Raw genomic sequence first — 22739 nt, forward strand, 5'->3', positions numbered from 1 at the left:
CCAAAAGGGTGGAAAAATTAGATTAGAGAGCATATTGCTCCAAATGAAAGCTATGTTAGACCTTTGGCTGTACGTAGAGGTCCTATGATTGCATGCCAATAACAATGCAGAACTCAGGTCATTAAATCCTAAATCCAAGTAAATCAACTGAGTGTGTTTACAACAATAGTAATGATAGACTGAGAAATGTTAGTGAGTGAGACTTGAAGGTGTTTCATTACATACTTCTGCCAAACATCAAAAATGTATTTATCACCTTCCACTGGAAGGCCTAAAACATTGCCGATTCAAATTCCTGGAAATTGAATGAGGTTCAGCAAGGTAAATGTTCACTCCCCTGAGTTTCCTGGTACTCTTAATTATTGTTTACACAGCTTCATCCCTTCTTGGTGATGGTATTTCATTTTTGTTTTACTCTGTTTTCTAATGACTCTAATGAAATGTAAAAAGGATATGGAATTATAGAAAAGATATATTGATGCTGTTGGCAGAGAGAATACTATTTGGATGTTATTTTATTTTCATTATAAGAGGTGTAAAAATAGTTTTGATGAGCCCAAAGACCTTAAAATTTAGTTGTCCTTCATATTCAGAGACACCATTGATGTTGAAATTCACCTAACATATGGGTAATCGTTATTTTTCACACCAAAGATACTATTACTCTGTTATCTAAACTGGAAGAAAACATAAAAGTTTCTCTTCGCAATTTCTCCCTGGATTTGCTTTGTATAGTTACTTTTAAATTTACTCATAGTTTTCTTGTGGTTTAGGTGGTCTTATTGGCACATTAATTACTCAATTTATAGACTTCCATTTGACTCAGAACATTAAAACTGCATTGAGCTTTTTAAGTACCACTAAGGCCCACTTTTTCTGTCAAACTGTTTCCATTAATTTGATAATGAAAACACCTTTTTTTAAAAAAAACTTTGCTTTGGCCTTAAGATGGCACACAAAAAGGTTTCATTTCCTGCTGCATTATTTTATTGTCTGATTATCAAGATAGAACTAGCAATAGATTTTGGTGTTGATTTCCATCCACCTTGAACTTGCTGAAAATTTTTTTTAGCAAAAGAAAAAAATTTCATATTCTGATAAATATTATTCATTACTAGAATAAATACAAATTATATCATTATTTATCTTTACTGAGATATTTAATATAAATTATTACTCTATTGATATTTTGAAATCTGAAGGCCAGTGAATGTAAAATCAAATTTCCAAAATTATTCAGAGAAAACAAAAAACTGGGACCTCTTTTTTCCAAAAAAGCCCTGTGTTCTTGGAGCTTTTCTTAAGCTATCTGTTTCTCACAGGCAGCCTAATATTACCAGAAATGGCTTTCAGTTTGCTTAAATGCCCACATTTTCCTGCATATCAAATAAATACCAGTATTGGCACACATTTTATAAATTTAGTATATAAACAAAATCATGTGACAGGGAAAATATAAAGATTTGGAGTGATTTGGGAGTGACTGCTATAAGCCTCAGCATCCCAAGGAGGTTTAGACCTGGCTACCATCTGGGAGACTTTCTGAAACGGAATGATTAGAGAAGCAGCGTGGCTCAGTGGAAAGAGCCCGGGCTTGGGAGTCAGAGGTCATGTGTTCGAATTCTGGCTCTGCCACATGTCTGCTGTGTGACCTTGGGCAAATCACTTCTCTTCTCTGAGCCTCAGTTACCTCATCCGTAAAATGGGGATTAAGACTGTGAGCCCCAAGTGGGACAACCTGATCACCTTGTATCCCCCCAGCGCTTAGAACAGTGCTTTGCACATAGTAAGCGCTTAAAAAATGCCATTATTATTATTATTATTATTGCAAGGCTTTTTCTGGTGGACTCCTGAGGAAGGGCATAGGTTCTAAATGAGCCTGTAAGCCTCTGTAATCCTTTTAAATTCATTGGGACCCTAAATTAAGGGAACCAGGTCCACTCCAGCCTGGTTAATCAATTAATGGTATTTTTTGAATGTCTACGGTGTTCAGAGCACTGTGGTAAGTGCTTGAAAGAGTAAAACTCATCAGATGTGATAGACGCATTCTCCGACCATAAAAATTTAAAACTTTGGAGGCACCTACAGCCCACAACCCCTTGGAGATGGAAAGAGACTGGAGATGAAACACAGATGGTGGCTCCATCTTTCTTCCTTTACCAACAGGACAAGGATCTGTGCCCAACCCTCACCTTTTCAGGGTTCTCATTATTCTCACCAGGGTATAAATAAATAGATCCTGGAACAATAGCAAGATGGCTAATGTTGGAGGTTCTGTATGTTTCAACAGGCCTTTGCAGACTCTGACTAACTTGCTTTCACAGCCTCTGAGCTCAGAAGCAGAGGAACCTCCAGAATCTAGAATAGACCTGTGAAGGAGCAACAATAGCAGAGGAAGAGGAGGAGAGGCGATGACAGTGTGGCAAGTAGGCTAAGTTCATTCTTTCACTCCACACCTACTGTATAACGAGCATTGTACTAGGCACCTATAAATAATAATCATGATATTTATTAAGCACTTACTCCATGCTGAGCATGGTGCAAAGCATTAGGAAAGATACAAGATAATGAATTTGTATGTAGTCCCTGTCTCGCACAAGACACACCATTTAAGGAGGAAGGAGAAAGGGTATTTTTTTTTTCCTGTTTTAGAGATGAAGAAAGCAAGGCACAAAGAGAAGTGACTTACTCAAAGTTACATAGGAGACACTGGGGGAACCTGGGGTTAGAAACTGGGTCCCCTGATTCTCAATCCATTGATCTTTCCACCAACCAGGTCACTCTACCTTCCAACTGCAATGTAGTATAAATATGAGACCTAGTTCCTGATTTCAAGAGTTCACTTGTTAAAACTTTCTCCCCATTTTCCTGTGCTCCCGTCTCTCAAATTTTTACACCTCTTCTCCTGGAATTTCCTCTTATACTTTTTTTCTAGTTTTTATGTTTCTTTTATTCCCACTTTTTGTTTCCTCTTCCTTCTCCTTTCCATCCCCCTTCCACTTTTCCTTCTCCTTTTCCCTCTAGCCTGCTTTATCCTCTCTCCCTTTTGCTCTTCCCTTTCATCACTTCTCCTCTTATTCTTCTCCTTGACTGATCAATGTTCTGATCTCTATTCTGTCTCTAAAGCCCCATCTCAATTCTCCAGCCCAAATTAATCCATATGCTCACAATAAAAGTTGTCATCTCTTCTTGCATCCTGGATTGCTTCTCCAAGACTCCTATAATTGGGTTCTAGGACAAACAGGGAATTTTCCAAGCTACTTGGAATATTTTCCAATATTCCAGAGTTCAATAGGAGAGGCGGGGTAGGCTCTCCAGAGGCTAGAACCTCTTCCAGAAGGATTGCCTGATGAAATGCTTATTTTACATTTTGCCATACTATTGTTTGATTAAATGCCCACCATAAATCTAAATTTTCAATAATTCCCAGAAACAGAACTTACTCTGAGATACTATTTTGCCTCTCTGGAGTCAAACGGTTGACTCTATTAATATTATTCACCTTGGAGATCAGGAATCAATCAATCAATGGTGTTTATTGAGCATATATTGTGTGCAGAGCACTGTACTAAGTGTTTGGAAGAGTGCTTGTGAGAAGCAGCAAGGCATAGTGAATAGAGCACAGGGCCTGGGAATCAGAAGGTCATGGGTTCTAATCCCAGCTCTACCACTTGTCTTCTGTGTGATCTTGGACAAGTCACTTCACTTCCCTGGGTCTCAGTTACCTCATCTATAAAATGGGGATTGAAACTGTGAGCCACACTTCGGACAGGGACTGTGGTCCAAACTGACTTACTTCTATCGACCCCAGTGCTTAGTACATTGCCTGGCACATGGTAATTGCTTAAAAATGCCATTATTATTATAATAATTACAATACCATAAACTGGGTATTATTCCCTCTCCCACAAGGAATTTACAGACTAGAAGGAGAGTCAGACATTAAAATAAATTACACATATGTACCTAAGTATTCTGGGGCTGAGAGTGGGGTGAATATCACGTATCTAGTGGGTACAGATCCAAATGCAAGGAAGAGGGAATAAGAGAAGTTAGGGCTTACTCAGGAAACTCCTTTTGTCAGGGATTATATCTATCTATTCTACTGTACTGTCCTCTCTCAGGCAGTTACTGCAGTGCCCTGCACACAATAACTGCCCAATAAACACCACTGATAGATTGATTTGATTGGACGAGAGATTATTTTCATAAGGCTTTGAAGGTGGAACTAGTGATGGTCTGTCAAATATGAAGGAGGAGAGAGTTCCAGGCCAGAGGAAGGATGTGGGCTAGGAGTGGGTGGTACAATAGATGAGGTCAATTTACAATGAACTGATTGGCCACCCCCGGGATAGCACCTTTGCTGTCCTTTGGATTTTCTTGAAAAGGATATGACAGTTTGTCCTGTCTCTTTGAATCATTTTCTGGCTAAATGGAAGTGGATATGCTGTTGCCTAATATGCAACATCTTCAGCTGTCTCTTTACTTACCACTCCATTTAATACATCAGTTATCTAGCTTTCCAGGATTTATTTCTTATATATCTGTTTGTTCATCTATATAAGCTTAATGGCCTCATCTAAAATACTGGTGTTCAGCATATCTTTAACATCTCTGACCATAACGTTTCTGTCCATCTTGACGGATAGATGCTTTCTTTTTATTTCCTTTGAAAGAGCACTACACACCAAGAGGAACTTAATCAATGCTTTTGATAATGTTGATGGCTTGTATTAAAATCCACATATAATAAAAGCTATCATCATTAATTGAAATCATCTATCAAAAAAATCATGGGTGACCCTTTATTTGATTTCTGAAATAAGATCTCATAATGCATCATGGATGTTCTCAAAGTATTCATTCATTCACTCATTCGATCATAGTTATTGAGTGCTTACTGTGGGCAGAACACTGTACTATGCTTTTGTAAAGTACAATTCAGCCATAAAGAGAGACAATCCCTGCCCACATTGGGCTTACAGTCTAGAAAGGGGGAGCCAGGCATCAAAACAAGTAAAAAGGCATCAGTGTGAATAAAAAGATCTATTTAAACATCAAAACAAGTAAATGGGCATTAATATAAATGTATAGATAATTGATATGTTTATATATACACAAGTGCTATGGAGCAGTGAGAGGGAGAACGAGCAAAGGAGTGAGTTGAAGTGATGTGGAAGGGAAAGGGAACTGAAGAAAAGGGGGGCTTAATCTGGGGAGGCCTCTTGGAGGAGGTGCACCCACAGTAGGGCTTTGAAGGGGAGAAGAGTGATAGGTGGATTTGAAGAGGGAGGGCATTCCAGGCCAGAGGTAGGATGCGGGTCAGGGATCGACAGAGGGACAGGCAAGAATGAAGCACAGAGAGAATGTTAGCACCAGAAGAGCGGAGTGTGCGGGCTGGGATGTAGAAGGAGAGAAGGGAGGGGATGTAAGAAGGGGCAAGGTGTAGGAGAGCTTTGAAGTCAATAGTGAGGAGTGTTTGTTTGATATGGTGGTTGATAGGCAACCACTGGAAATTTTTGAGGAGAGGGGGTGACATGCCCTGAACGTTTCTGTAGAAAGATAATCTGGGCAGCAGAGTGAAGTATAGACTGAAGTGGGGAGAGACAGGTGGCTTCTGAGGGCCTACCGCTATTGCAGTCAGGTGATATCCCTTCTGTCTTCGAAAGACTTTGAGACACTTCTATAGAGTCATTTAGAAGGCCTCCAAGAACGTTGTCTTTAAAACTTTATCCCAAATTTCATAAACAGAAAATTGTTATGGGAAGCAAAATATGAAGGATCATTAACCTAAATATAAAGCTTGAATTGCTTAGGTCGAGGTAGAAAGAGAAAACCAAGTTAAGCATTTAAAGAGATGCTTTATCCCATCTTTGCAGACTCCTGCCTGCAGCAGGTAAACCCAAACCTCAACACGTGTACTAGTTCATAATTTGTAAAAGAATGAGAATCTGTAAATTATCTATCCAGCTGTCAGTGACAGATGATGGTTGAGAAGATTGGCATGTAGCAAAGTCAGGAGCCAGAAAATAGTATTAAATCTAAACAGGCAAGAAACTCCACAGACATTATGCTGCTTAAGAAGCACATCACCTTTCTTGGGGAGCACTCATCATAAAATCCAAGCAGTTTTAATAGATTTGCTGAAGGCTATGTATAAGCTAGTTAGTGATCATGTGTCAATGTAAATTGACAGGAATATTTTAAACACATTCTTGAAGGAAGTAAATTCTCAATGTTAATTCTTTGCCCACTGATTTTCCATCTTTTCTCTTAACAATTCCCCTTTCCCATTTATATTGCCTTTTTTTGGCTTTTGCCAATGCTCATTGTTTTAGTCACTGGGTACTTTTATTAGTAACTTCTTTGAGCTATTTCCCTCTATGCATATGACTAACTGCTAATGGGATCCTTATTTTTGAAGTCCCTGCATGGTAAAGTCTACAGCAATACATTGATGGGCTAAGAAGTGTGTTTATAAGGAAGAAATAAATAGGCAGGAACTTACTCTAACCATTAGTGTCCTTCACTCTAGTCAGTCAGTCAATCATATTTATTAACTGCCTACTTTGTGCAGAGCACTGAACTAACTGCTTAGGAGTGTACAATACAATAATAGATATATTCGCTGCCCACAATGAGCTTACAGTCCAGAGGCCAAGACAGACATAATAATAAATAATTAAATTAATTAATTAGCAATAAAATAATGAACTTCTAAATAAAATTGTTATGGGACAAAATTTTAATTATGCATTTTACCAAACATAGTTTTTCCCGGAATGCACAAACACAATGTCAAAAGTCCTCTTGTCATTATACAAGAGGAAAATCAGCATAGCAAAAGAAAAACTTGATTTCCAGAGTAAGAGCTAATTGTAATTCATCACATCAAATCCATCAATCTGTTCTATTTGAAGGGCCTGGTAACTTAAGCCCTTTAGATTTACAGAAGATGACAAATGATCTCATTTTAACCCACAGGGCTGAACCTATCAGGCATAATATCTTAATAGAGACATATGGGGAATTTCAGGTATTAATAGTACTTATTCTGCAAAGCAACCACAGTCGTTTATGTATCATTATATTTTTGATATTTATATGTATCTCACCAAAAATTGTTTCAACACGTGCTGATTTTTTTTGGAGAGGGGGCAGTGTTGGGGGTTTAAATCAAAAGTAAATGTCCAAATATTTTGGAACGTTTCCTGAATACCTTTTCTCTGATGAGAAGCATGCAGGAAAAAGCTGATAGGATAATTTCTTCAGTCACTTTAAATTGTTTATTTTTCATATGCTTTAGCTAAATCCTTTCTTTATATTAATGAAATATCCTGGCAGAGCTTCCATCTGAATATTTAATTAAGGAAATATTTTGATGAATTACAAATATGTGTACATGGCTACAATAAATTTTGTTCAAGCATTCTATTAAGAATAAACATATGGATGATTGGATGGAATGTAAATGCTTAAAACAGAGAAAAAGTGATCCTTTAGTAAATCAATCAATCAATCAATCGTATTTATTGAGCACTTACTGTGTGCAGAGCACTGTATGAAGCACTGGGAAGTACAAGTGGGCAACATATAGAGACAGTCCCTACCCAACAGTGGGCTCATAAAATTTATTTCTTACCTTGAGTAATATAAACCTTGAACAAAGCTGATTTCAGTCTCTTTTGGTTTTGTTCACTACACAAACTATGCATATTGGAAAAATTGTTGATCTGAATATTAACATATACGAATAACAGTGATAGCAATAATAATGGTTATTAAGCACTTATTACGTGCCCAGCACTGTGCCACGTAAACACTGGGGTATTCATTTATTCATTCATTCACTCAGTCATCTTTATTGAGCACTTACTGTGTGCAGAGCACTGTACAAAGCACTTGGAAAGTACAATTTGGCAATAAAGGGCGACAATACCTACTCATACTGGACTTATGGTCTACAAGATGGGAGACAGACATCAAAGCAAGTAAACAGGCAACAATATCAATAAACAGATTAATAGATACATACATATCAAAACAAGTAAATAGGCATTAAAATAAATAAATAGACTTATAGATATGTACAGATATTCATAAGTGCTGTGGGGCAGGGGGGTGGTAGAGCAGAGTGAGTCAGGGCAATGGGGAGAGAAGGGGGAGCTGAAGAAAAGGGGGGCTTAGTCTGGGAAGGCCTCTTGGAGGAGTTGAGCCTTCAGCAGGGCTCTGAAGGGGGGAAGAATGATTGTTTGGCAGATTTGAAGAGGGAGGGCATTCCAGGACAGATAGATTCCAGACAGATAGGATGTGGGCCAGTGATGGACAGGCAAGGACAAGGCACAGAGAGAAGGTTGGCACCAGAGGAGTGGAGTGTGTGGGCTGAGATGTAGGGAGGTGAGGTAAGAGGCAGCAAGGTGATGGAGAGCTTTGAAGTCAACAGTGAGGAGTTTTTGCTTGATATGGAGGTTGATAGGCAACCACTGGAGATTTCTGAGGGGGTGACATTCCCATTTTGTTTATGTAGAAAGATAACCCGGGCAGCAGAGTGAAGTATGGACTGAAGTGGGAGAGACAGGAGGTTGGGAGGTCAGAAAGGAGGTTGATGCAATAATCCAGTTGGGATAGGTTGAGTAATTGTACTAACATGGTAGCAGTTTGGATGGAGAGGAAAGGGTGGATCTTGGTGATGTTGTGAAGGTGAGACTGGCAGGCTTTGGTGATGGATTGGATATGTGGGGTGATTGAGAGAGAGGAGTCAAGGATGATAAGGTTGTGGGCTTGTGAGATGGATGGTTGTGCTGTCTACAGTGATGGGCAAGTCAGGGAGAGGACGGGGTTTGGGAGGGAAGATAAGGAGCTCTGTCATGTTGAGTTTTAGGTGGCAGGAGGACATCCAAATAGAGATGTCCTGAAGGCAGGAGGAGAGGCAAGCCTGGAGGGACGGAGAGAGAACAAGGGAAGGGATATAGATTTGGGTGTCATCCGCATAGAGATGATAGTTGAAGCTGTGGGAGTGAATGAGTTCACCAAGGAGTGAGTGTAAATGGGGAATAGAAGGAGACCAAGAACTGATCCTTGAGGGACCCCTATAGTTAGGGGATGGGAGGGGAAGGAGTAGCCCTCAAAGGGGACAGAGAATGAATGGCCAGAGAGATAAGGATTGAATGAATGAATGTACATGGAGAATAGAAGGAGACCAAGAACTGATCCTTGAGGGACCCCTATAGTTAGGGGATGGGAGGGGAAGGAGCAGCCCTCAAAGGGGACAGAGAATGAATGGCCAGAGAGATAAGGATTAAATGAATGAATGAATGAATAAGAGGAAAACCAGGAGAGGATGGAGTCAGTGAAGCCAAGGTTGGGTTGATGAGAAGGGGCTGGTCAATAGTAAGTGCTCAATAAATACAATTGAATGAACGAATGACAGTGTCAAAGGCAGCTGAGAGGTCGAGAAGGAGCAGTGCTCGGCACATAGTAAGTGTTTAACAAATACCAACATTATTATTATTAGGGTGGAGTAGGAGCAGTTATATTTGGCAAGAAGGAAGTCATTGGTGATCTCGGAGAGGGAGTCTCAGTGGAGTGGAGGAAGTGGAAGCCAGATTGGAGGGCATACAGGACAGAGCTGGAGGAGAGGAATTCAAGCAGCGAGTGTGGCTGACTCGCTCCAGGAGTTTGAAAAGGAAGGGTAGGATGGAGATGGGGCAGTAACTGGAAGAGGCTGTGCGGTCAAGGAAGGGGCTTTTTAGGATGGGGGAGACATGGGAATGTTTGAAGGAAGAGGGTAAAAAGCCCTTGTAGAATGAGCGGTAGAGACAAATAATCAGGTTGGACACAGTCCTGTCCCACCCAGAACTCACAGTATAAATAGGATGGGGTAGGATTTAAACCCTATTTTACAGATGAGGTAACTGAGGCATAGAGAAGTTGTAACTTGCCCAACAGTTACACAACAGACATGTGTCAGAACTGGGTTTAGAACTCAAGTGACTTTTCCCAGGCTCTTTCCATCAGGCCACACTGCTGAGTCTCTTCTAGGCCATACTCTTTCTCTATAAGTCTACTTCTCCTGAAGTGATCACTTTCATCAATTTACCCAACTTTTGGCATTTGCCTGGACACTAGTTACATTCTACTAGTGTTGAGTTACTCATGTTGTTTGAGTTGACTTCCTGACACAAGTAGGTATTTCCTAAATCAGAGGATCATCAGAGTAACAACTGCCCAGAAATACCCTGGGTATATTTCTTGCCCACAGTCAGTAATGAAGCCCACTGTGCTGGAAGTGAAAATCACTTGTGGAATTCATATCTATATCTATAAAGTTTGTATCTATAAAGTCTATCAGGTAATTGTAGACTGTGTTTCACCTGGAAAAATGATAAATTGTATATCTGGATTGAGGAAGAGTAAACACCAGAAAACTATAAAGAGGAAATCTTCACTCATTTAGAATTCTTTGTCAGGATCAGGCATCTGGAGTTCTACCAAAGTTAGCTTTTTGCAAAAGTATTTTGGTCAGATTCCACATCAAAAGGTTTAAACAAACACCCAAGGGTAATCAATCAATCAAAAGTATCTATTGAGTGTCTACTTTTTGAGCACTGTACTTGCACTCAGGGTAGCATAGTAGGGAATGTTCTTATATAGGAAGAAAGCTGGCTAATGAGAGGAGAAGAAGTATAAGATTAAGCAGTCGCTCTTATAGACCAAGAAATTTAAACTGTGGAATTACCTTAGGGATAAGAGCAAGGATGAATATCATTTAACATTTCCATGAATGATTTAGAAGAGAAAATGCACAGTAAAATTCCAAGTAAATTTCCAGTCTGATGAGAACAAACTGCAGAAATATTGCACTCAACTAGCAAGTAGGAGCGAATATGGCAGATGAGTTTCCATGCAATCAAGTTCATTCAATCGTATTTCATTCAGTCATATTTATTGAGTGCTTACTATGTGCAGAGCAAGTGTTTGCCAAATCCCCAAACATCAGGATGAGGTGGGTAGTCATGAAGGCAGCAGGAAAGTTCATAGTTTTATGTTGAAATCAACCTGCTTTTTAAACTCTTGAGATATTTCTACTCATATATAACAAGGAGTCAGAAAAATGAGCAGAATGCAGTGGACCTGGGACAAGATGGCATTTTCTGAGTTCCATTTGTAAGGAAACCCTTTCTGTAATCTAGGTATCCTTCTTGGGGGACTCAGATGGACCTCTCTAGGCAAAATTTCATCCAGGATATCGTTCTCTGCTCAAATAAATATTTTAGTCTGTGGATAAATAACACTCTACCTCCAATTTTACATCAGAGCAGGAACTCTCATATAAACTAAATCAGGTGAAACAACCTAAAGCAATCAGTCCAACTGAGCAAATGAAAATGAATCTGACTGTAGGCTCCCTAATGGTTTCACAAGAGTCTCTTGAAGCAAGCAGATTTAGGATTTTAGTTCAATTGGACTTATTGACAAGTCTGCACCATGTTGAGAGGGCTAAGGAGACGGTTGAATATAGGATGAAATAAGTATAAGGACCAAAATAAGTGACTCTTACTTAAACAAATAGCCTTATAAAATCATATTTGCTGAACCCAACATTCAAAAATAGAGCAACCTGATAAATTATTTTCAACTCACTAAATGGAATTTCTTTCCACAGTATCCGTTTGTAACAATCGCTTTTCAAAACAAAGGTTCTCGCTGCTTAAAATACTCTTTGTCTGCCTAGAGGGAAAGGAAATAATCAATTTTAAAACACTACTTGAAAGACTCTATTAGGCAACATGATAAGGAAATTTTGGGTAATCTTCTATGCTTCTGGAAAAGGCACTCTACATTCCTATTTATGTATGTCAAATCTTTATTTCAGTAAAATCCTAATAGCTGTAGTGTATTAATTCATTAAATCATATTTATTGAGCTCTTACTATGTGCACAGCACTGTGCTATGCTCTTGGAAAGTACAATTTGGCAACAGAGACAATATTCTATTTTTAACAAGTATTATAATGGACCACTTACTAAGGTAGACATCTTACATTCAGTGATTTTCAACCATATAATATAATTTTAATTAAAAACCCCTTACAAAATGTTTGTATGTAGAGCTAGTAGACAGGTAGAAAGTGCCATGGCATGAAAGACTACAGCTTTGAAGTAATTAAGGGTATGATATTTCTTATCACCTCAACACAAATGCTCTTAAACAGTCGTGTTTTCCATGGGCTACTTTCAATTTAAAATTCCTCAAATTCTTGCCAATCAATTTAAACAAATAAACATCCAGATATAAAGGATGATAAAAAATACTGTCACATTGAGCATTAAATGTTTTTGCTGGAAAACAGAAATGCAAAGCAACTATGGACTGATATTTCTGAATGAAAGCAGTGACTTGTTGGTAAGAAATAATCACATCTCATTTCTGTTGAACTTCTTTCATAGTCTGGTTTCTGGAAACAGTTTATGAATGCTATGATTTTCTCATGCATATAGAATTCCAATTTTAAGAATGTTGGATTGTAGGGATACTGCTAGACTTATTTCAGTACAAAGTTACAACAAAAGCTGAAATTTAGCCATACCAGTTGAAAATGAAAAGTCAACTTTCCAGTTTGTTCTTTAGAAACTATATGACTTCTCTAACTAAGCCTTTTAGGTGCCTTTACTCAAAACAGGTTACTCATTATCAGTCAATCAGTAGCATTTATTGATTTTTGGTGGGGTTCAGAACACTGAACTAAGTGCTTCAGAGAGTACATTACAACACTTTTGGTGGATGTATTCTCTGTCCACAAGATATTGTCTGTATTGAAACAGTACAGTTTATAGTTCAGGGTACTCCGATTTTAGGTAATTTTTGCCAGTCCTATCTTGATTGATCAGTCCATCGTGAGTGTGAAGTGGGACAATGAGAAGTAATGCATAACTAGGTAACAGGGTTCCTAGAGTCTGAGCATCTCTCTGGGACTTGAACGTACATTATTAGCAGTAAAGATTTTTTGTAAAAATACAGTCTTTTCAAAATTAAACCTAAACAAGTACAGCACAGCTTCTTCTCTGTCACAAAAAACCGTATAGCTTAGTAATAATGAAAAGTCAGTCCAGTGCTGAAATTAAAATATTCTAACCAGAATATCATGACATCACACGTGTTATTAGTGTAAAGTGGTGATGTCCTGGACTGGGCCAGAAGTCCAGTGCCACAGCTTCCCACCACTAAAACTCTACCTAAGGAGCAGGAGACAAGAAGCCCCAGAAAGGGGCTACTATCCCTCTTCCTTTTGCCCCATGCAGACAGAGTGGGTCTCCTCATAGCCCTTTGGGAACCCGATTTCGTGTGAGCCAGCCCCTCTCACTCAAACCCAAGTTCACCCTCTTCCATCTGGTTCCACATATCTGCCTCTTGCCCCAAGCCTCCCCAAGTGGTGGTGGTACTGGCAGGAGGAAAGAAAGGAAGCTGCAGATGAGGGAGGAGGAGGGAGTGTTTGCTCTTTAGCTCTGGAAACCAGGCTTAGTTCAAGAATGGGAAATGGCAATGGGCACCTGGGTGGATGGTTAGGTGCCACTGCGGCACTGTGATGATAGGAATGTGCCTAGTACCATTGATTGGTGGACTGGGTCACACTGGGTATCTGCAGCTGGACACCTAGCAGGATGGTGCCTCAGGCTATTTCCTCTGCCATGATCCCTCTCTCTCTCTCTCTCTCTCTCTCTCTCTCTCTCTCTCTCTCTCTCTCTCTCTACAAGGGGGTTGGGAGGAATCTGTTGGTAACCAATCCATTACCAATTCTTGCCTCCAATAAGCCCTGGCCAGAGCCCAGCTTCCAATTCCAACTGCTGTATATCAAAAGACAATTAGGCTCAAGGCAGGACCAGGCACTACAACCCTTCCCTGACTGGGGGCCATTGCCTCTCAATAGCTGAAGTGGTTGCTACTGATGTCTCCACAGTCACCATTTCTACCACCACCTATGCTGCTGTGGAACAACTGGAACAACTTTTCCTGGAAATATCCTGATTCAGAGTGGAGTTCCAGCCAATTCCAGCTCACTTTCAGCAGCGGGTCAGCCAATCATTTTTCGAAGATATTTTTTCATATAGAGCAAAATGATCAATACTGTATTGAGCCACTGTGTCACCACTCTAACATTCAGAAAGTACTTTGAATTTTCCAGGTCCCTATGCCTTTCTAGTTTCTTTCTTCTTTCCCTGTTTTTCTACTAAGATTTTCCTTTGTTCCTACTATTTACTGGTCCAGAACTCTCAATGCCGCCAGAATTGGAGAAGAAACAAAGCCCTAGTGCAAATCAATCAATCAATCAGTCATTCAATGATATTTGTTTACTGTGCCCTTACTATGTGCAGAGCACTGTACTTAGCGTTTGTACAATACAACAGAGTATGTCAACACATCCTCTGCCCAATCAGGACCTTATAAGAGCATGAGACAGGGAGTTGAAGACCTGAGTTCTAATCCCAACTATGCTATTAACTTGCTCTTTGATATCGAGCAAGTCACTTATGTCTCTGAGCCTCAATTACCTCATCTATAAATCGTGGATAAGATACTAGTGGTTTCTCGGGCTTATCATGTGAGTTCTTTGTGGAACAAGAACTGTGCTTCAACTCGTTGTTTTGAATTTACTTTTCATCAGTCAGACAATCAGTCATATTTATTGAGCACTTACTGTGTGCAGAGCACTGCATTTAGCGTTTGGGAGAGTACAATATATCAGTTTGTAGACATATTCTTTGCCAACAATGAGCTTACAGTCTAGAGGACTGTAAGAACTTAATAAATATCAAAATGGTTATAATTATACTAATAATTGTGGTGTTGATAAGTGCCTACTCTGTGTTAAGGACTGTGCTAAGCACTGGAGGAGATAAAATATAATCGAACCAGACATAGTCCCTGTCTCATATGGTCATGGTCTAAATAAGTGAGAAAATAGGTATTGAATCCCATTTTACAGATGAGAAAACTGAGACAGAGAAGTAAGTGACTTGCCCAAGGTCACGCAGCAGGGAAATGATGGTGCTGGGTAAGAACCTGGGTCCTCTGACTCCCAGGACTCTGCTCTTTCCACTGGCCACACTGCTTATTATTATCTCATGTACCTTGTGTAGGTGTTCATTGTGTTCATGTTCTAGGAAGTTCTGCTGGAGGCTTTTTAGGAGTAAAAATTTTTCTGTTGGTTCCCATGTTTATTTGTGTGAGCACGCATTTGAGAATCCTCTTATGGGGATCTATCTGAGAGTATACATATCCACCTAAACTATCTTCTATTCTTGAGTGTGAATTTGAGAGTCTTTGGGTTTGTAAGCTCACATTTACCTTTCCGTTCAGGAGAAAGTGGTATTACCCTTGTTTCAAGATTTGCCGGAGATCTCTGCTGCTCCCACATCTCCACATGTGTCTGGCTGATGTCATTGGGACCTCTAGTACATATTCACAGCTGGGCCCAGGAAAAATCCCACTGATTGCTTCCATAAGGAGTATGGGGGCTGAAGAGGGAGAAATGAAGATCCAAGTCTCCTGCTTCTACTAATCAAAGAAGAGAGCAGGAAGCCTAGATCTGGTGATCTCACCCCCTGTCCATAAAAGATACAGACTCCAACAGAGGAGGAAAATGAGCTGAGTAGTGGAAGAGATAGTTCTTTCCCATCCGCTCTCCTCTCCTTGGTCCCGTTACAGGTTCGGGAGGCGGAGGTGAACGTCGTCAAGTGCGAGCGTCAGACTACGTCTCCCAGAGGTCCTTGTGCCCTGAGCCACAATGCCATCCTCCCTCCCCTTGTGACAGGGTCTGATCAGCTGGGTCAGTGTCTAGGCTGGACTACATCCTACCCACACTATTTCGCCGTGTTGCAGTTCAGCGATGATGAGGAGAGCAGATGGGGAAGACTACTCCTCTACCACTACTCAGCTCATTTTCCTCCACTATTGGAGTCTGTATATACTATGGGCAGGAGGTGAGTGGTCCATCCTAAAAGAGTGGACAGTTCTTTATACTAGTAATTGTGGTATTGATTAATCATCGCTGTTATCTATTGAGTACTTACTGTGTGCAGAGCATTAAACTCTTATGTCCAAGCACTGTGCTAAGTGCTCAGAAAGATACAAGAAAATCAGATCAGACACATTCCCTGCTGTCCCAGATGAGGTTCCAAGGCTAAGAAGGAGAAAGAATAAGTATCTCATCACCATTTTACAAGTGAGGAAACTAAGGCTCAGAGAAGGAAGGAGCACTGCCCAAAGTGACACAGCAAAGCAACAGGTGGAACCAGAACTAGAACCCAGGTTTCCCATCTGCCAGTCCTATGCTCTTTCCACTAGGCCAAACTTAACAGCCTCATCATGAATGCTTTGACAGGTAAACTGATTCATTCAACACTAAGGATTCAAAATGCTTCTGTGTTTATTGTTAATTCATCTTTTATTCTAATTCTTAACAGGAATGGCATGACAAACATTTGAGAATACAAAAACTTTCTCAAAAACCTATTTATATATCAAGGTAAAATTGAACTTAACCTATACATTGAATTCAGTCATGCAACTTTTTTTTAAAGAACTAAATAGGAATCTAATTATCAGAAATTAAACAAAACAGATTCGAAAACAGGAATCACTTGCCTCATTTCATAGAAATAGACCAAGGCAAAAAGCAGTCATGACTTGCTCATGGTCACACATTAAGACTCATTTTGGAAGTGCAAAATCGAGAACGTCAGAGCTTTTCTTTTCAGGGATGCAAAACTGTCACAACGACTAGAGCCCCACTGTTTCTCACCTTCCTTCTTTCTTTTTCCATGCCCACTTTGCTCTTTGTTGACTTCAACATCCACAAAAAGGTACCCGGTGACTCCTCTGCCACCCCCACCTTCTATCACTCCTCAACTCCGCCAAACTCCTGCTCCACCCCACCTCGTCCACTCACCAACATGGACACACACTTGATCTCATCACTGTGACTGCTGCACAATCTCCACCCTCACCAACTCTGAAATCCCTCTCTCTGATCACAACCTTCTCACTGGCCTCATTTCTCACACTCCTCTTCCCCATAAATCTGTAATATTCTCCCACTGAGACCTCCGCTCTCTCGACCCCATCCCTCTCTCTTATAGCACCACACCGCAACTAGCCTCCTTGCCCATTCTACCCACTCTTGATGACCAAATAGATGCTCTCAACTCCACCCTCTCTACTCAGCTCAACTCACTTGCTCCCCTATCCCTTCATCCCTCTTGCACCACTAGCCCACAGCCCTGGATCACTTCCCCTGTCCACCTCCTCCACTCTTATGCTCGAGCCACTGAATGCTGCTGGAGGAAATCTAAACACCAGGCCAAGCTTGTCCAATTTAAATTTGTCCTTTCTTGCCTTAAATCTGCCCTCTCCTCTGCCCAGCAAAACTATTTTTCTTCCCTTATTGACATCTATGTCCATCACCCTCATCAGTTGTTCAGGACATTAAACTCCCTCCTCAGGCCCCCTGTCCCTCCCACTCCCCCATCCCTCACCACCTACTGCCACCTACTCCATTAGGAAAATTAACACCATCAGGTCCGTGCTCCCCCAAATCACCCCTCCCCCTCCACCATGCCCCCCTCCTCTAGACCCCTCTTCTACTTTCCCATACTTCCGAGCAGTATCTTCAGAGGAAATCTCCTTCCTCAAGTTCTACCCCCTCCACATGTGCATCAGACCCCATTCCCTTCCACCTTATAGAAATTCTTGCCCCTTCCCTCCTCCCCTTCTTAACTTATATCTTCAACTGCTCACTGTCCAGTGGCTTCTTCCCCTCTGCCTTCAAAGATGCCCACATGTTCCCCATCCTAAAAAAAACCCTCCCTTGACTCCACAACCCCCTCCAGTTATCACCCAATCTCCCTCCTACCCTTACTTTCCAAACTCCTGGAGCTAGTCATCTACACTTGCTGCATCGAATTCCCCTCCTCTAACTCTCTCCTGGACCCCCTGCAATCAGGCTTCCATCCCCTCCACTCTACTGAAACTGCCCTCTCTTTCTTGTCAAATCCAATGGCTCCTACTCCATCCTAATCCTCCTCAACCTCTCAGCTGCCTTTGATACGGTCGACCATCCCCTTCTCCTCACTACGTTGCCCAACCTTAGCTTCATTGACTCCATCCTTTCCTGGTTCTCCTCTATCTCTCTGGCCATTCATTCTCAATCTTCTTTGCAGGCCACTTCTCCCCTCCCCATCCCCTAACTGTAGGGTTTTCTCAAGGGTCAGTTCTTGATCCCCTTCTACTCTCCAACTACACTCACTCTCTTGGTGAGCTCATTCACTCCCATAGCTTCAACTATCATCTCTACTTGGATAATACCCAAATCTGTATCTTCTCCTCTGTTCTCTCCCTCCCTCCAGGTTCACATCTCCTTCTGCCTTCAGGACATCTCTCCTGCCACCTAAAACAACATGTCCAAGACAGAGCTCCTTATCTTCCCTCCCAAATCCTGTCCTCTCCCTGACCTTCCCATCCCTAAGGATGACCAACAATCCTTCCCATCTCACAAGCCCACAACCTTGGTGTCATGCTTGACTCCGCTCTCTCATTCACCCCACATACCCAATCTGTCACTAAGCCTGCTGGTCTCACCAAGATCTGCCATTTCCTCTCCATCCAAACCACTACCACGTTAATTAAATTCACACATCCTATCCTGACTGGATTATTGCATCAGCATCCTTTCTGACCTCCCAACCTCCTGTCTCTCTTCACTTCAGTCTATACTTCACTTTGCTGCCCAGATTATCTTTCTATAGAAACGTCCTGGGCATGTCACTCCCTCCTCAAAAATCTCCAGTGCTGGCCTATCAAGCAAAAACTCCTCACTCTTGGCTTCAAAACTCTCCATCACCTTGCCCCTTCTTATCTCACTTCCCTTCTCTCTTTCTACATACCAGCTTGCACATTCCTCTCCTCTGGTGCTAACCTTCTCACTGTGCCTCATTCTCACCTATCCTGCCATTGACCCCTGGCCCACATCCTCTGTCATGGGATGCCCTCCCTCTGCAAATCTGCCAAACAATCACACCTCCCCCTTTTAAAGCCCTCCTGAATGCTCAAATCCTCCAAGAGGCCTTCCCATTCTAAACTCCCTTTTCCTCAGTTCTTCCTCCCCTCCCCATAGCTCCCATCACTCCCCTTGCTCTATCCGCCCTCCCAGTCCCACAGCACTTGTGTACATATCTATGTCTATTTATTTATATTAATGTCTGTTTACTTATTTTGATGTATATATATATATATATTATACGTGTATATATGTTTGCATATCATATATGTATATATAATTATATATGTATATACAATTCTGTTTCTTTATATTGATGATACTGATGCCTGTTTACTGGTTTTGATGTCTGTTTCCCCCCTTCTAGACTATAAGCCTGTTGAGGGCAGGGATTGTCTCTATTGCTGAACTGTACTTTCCAAGCGCTTAGTGCAGTGCTCTGCACACAGTAAGCTCTCAATGAATACAATTGAATAAATGAATGAATGTTCTCCAAAGATGGGAAAACTGTCAAAATGTCAGGGATTCAACCCTTCTACCAAACCCCCTTTCACCCTGGCAAATTGGCCAAATGCTAGGATGGAATGGAGGAAGTCCGACCCCCAGAACCAACATGACAGCCATTCAGCCCCAGGATCCCAGCTTCTACTTGAGATGTCAGTGCCCACTGCATCCCTGAACCACGCCAGCTCCTGACTTGTGGATCCTTGAACCCAGAACCCAAACTCATGACCCTCAATTCCAAATCCAATATTAAACCCTACAATCAAGTCCTGCCTAAACCAGCCATTCTTAGCTGGCTTTGCTCTGATTCTCATAAACGCTCAAAGGCTTCCAACCCCCTAACATTAGGACTAACCAGTCCAAACTGTGAGAAGTGGAAAGAGCCCGGGCTTGGGAGTCAGAGGTCATGGGTTCTAATCCTGCCCCACCACTTGTCAGCTGTGTGACTTTGGGCAAGTCACTTAGCTTCTCTGGGCCTCAGTTACCTCATCTGTAAAATGGGCATGAAGAGTGTGACCCCCAAGTGGGATAACCTGATCACCTTGTATCCATCCCAGCACTTTGAACAGTGCTTGGCACATAGTAAGCGCTTAACAAATACCAACATTCTTATTACCTAGAATACCAGCCACATGTTCAATTTTGTCAAGACAATAGTTTCAAGATGCTAAAGTTACCATATCTCAAACTCTTCCTCTTCTACACTATATTCAAGAGGCTATTCAAGTACGGTCTTGATTTACTGCTTCTATCAGGTTTTCTGGTTGCAGAATTAATTCGAGAAATGTTCTCCACCAGGGATCCACCATTTAAACCTGCTTTTTCATTTTTGTTGTTCACCTCCCCTATGAAAATCATGGAAATGTTTACTTAACTATTACATTTCAAGCACTTTCATATCATGCTTCATCTGTTTCAAAATTAAACATCTGGTCTAATTTATCTAATTTACATTAATTACAGGACCAAGAGATTACTGAGTATGCAGAAAACTTAAAACATGATATTCTTTTTAAAATCATGCTTTAAGTATACTTTAAATGCACACGCATTTGGACTTCCCTTCATATTTTAACAGTTCATAGTCTGTAAATGTTTCATAAAAATCAATATGATTTTAGTAATGAGCGGCCATACTGCCTTTGGTAAACACTTCCCTTTGGTTTCCATGTCTAAAAATATTTCCACAGTTTGCAATGAAAGCAGATTTTCAAGGAAAGTGCATGGCTTTGTATAAATGTAGCAAAAAATGTCTTTAAACTCATTCAACAAAGTTCTCATTCTGAAATGTTTAGGATGCCTCATATCACAATTCCAAGCCACAAGTCTGTATTGAGACATAATGAAAACTGATGTGCCTCAGGGGAGGGACCTGGGAAAAGTTCAAGGTATTTTCTGATATTTTTCCAAACACTCAGAGTTTAGGTACAGAAATTGAATTTTATGCACAGGGAGAAAACAGAAGAAACCTAACCTAGATTCAAACTATAGATTATTATTCAATACTTTTCCTTTTACAGCAAGGCCTGAGAATGTATATTCAGAATGTAGGATATAGGTAGGCTACTAAGTGTAACCAGACAAGGAGAAAGAAGATGTGAGAGAGGTAGAGAGGGAGCTACTCTAATCAGTCTCTTCTGCATTTAAAAAGCTCCAACTGGGTTCCTAATTGGTTTTTACACCCAGATTGAATGAAATGGCAAATATAGGCCTCTGGCTTCTGAGAATTTCTAGTTTCAAGTAGGAGGTACTGCTAGAATACAATGCTCTTTCTTTCTTTCAGTCCTTTTGATCTTAGTTCCACTTTCAAAAGGTTGTGAGTCTGAACATTGTCACAACCAGACTCTGCCAACACGATGTTGTTGTTTTTTTCATTCTGCAGAAACAAAGTCAAGGAAATCACAGTCATTGCCAGACTGGCATATTCATTCATTCATTCAATCATATTTATTTAGCATTGTACTAGGCACTTGGGAAGTACAAATGGGCAACATATAGAGACAGTCCCTACACAATGTCACACAGAGCTGAGGACCTCAACAAGTTTTCATCACAATGTTTAGTTCAGCAGGTATTTAAGAGACTGAAGTGTTGATAAGTCATCTGTATTATTTAGAGCAAATGCTTTATTTTATTGACCTCTTGGTTGCAGATGGGGTGGACAGTGGACAGTTGCTCTGTCCCCGTCCAGTTTCAATACCAGCAATACAGCCTGACACCAGCCCCTGAAGTCTGCTGTCTTTGGGTTGCTAAGAGGCACAGACCTCCTTCTTGCATTTTCCTCTTCCCTGAGGCCTTAGGCTGTTGTCTGGTTTCTTCTTCAATGCCTGGTTGGCACCTTTCCCAACTCAGAAATCCATTCCCTCACCACTGTAGCCATTACCACTGCCACTTCCCTACCCCCAGAAACCCCACTTTCCAATGAAGAAGTCATCGGCATTCTGGTTGCAATTTTTTTTTTTACTTCAGCACTAATTTTTGGTCTTATTTGCACAGGTTTACCAGAGTCCTCATTGTTTAAACTTCATAGTTTCTAGGATTATGAATAATCCAAAGTTCCACTTGATGAGAGTGGAATAGTACATAGGAGCAATCCACAGCAGTCCTTTTGTGAAGTGACATGATGAGCCCCTTTATCTTTGGGAGCCAGCATGGCATTAAGCCCTGGAAAAACATTGAACATTTTGTCTTCTAATTTAGAGCTATGATCACTTAGGAACATAATGCAAGAGGTATCCTTTTGTCAAGTTTTCCTTGTAAATAATTACTAACATTTGTAAAATGGAAAATAATGTGCTAAAGAAGTAATGCCCAAATCCAACCTGATTGTTAGTATTGAAAAATAAGTACTAAAGCAAAACATTTTTTAGAAAAATATTTTGCTATGAATACAAAGATATTTTCCTCTATGGTAAAATGTTTTCAATGGAATGATAATTTTATCTGAAATATGTAAAATTACCTGTTCTGTGAATATGTTGATACATATTGTAACACCTTGTAACCTCCCCAGCGCTTAGAACAGTGCTTTGCACATAGTAAGCACTTAATAAATGCTATAAAAAAAAGAAATGAAATTAGTTTTGCCCTCTGCAAACCTTACCCACTAAGTAGATGGAGATGCTATAATCTGACACTGACCCTGACCTTTGCAAAATATCTTTGTAAAGAAGGATTAAA

The sequence above is a fragment of the Tachyglossus aculeatus genome, chromosome X1, assembly GCF_015852505.1.
Source record: "Tachyglossus aculeatus isolate mTacAcu1 chromosome X1, mTacAcu1.pri, whole genome shotgun sequence".
NCBI lineage: Eukaryota > Metazoa > Chordata > Mammalia > Monotremata > Tachyglossidae > Tachyglossus > Tachyglossus aculeatus.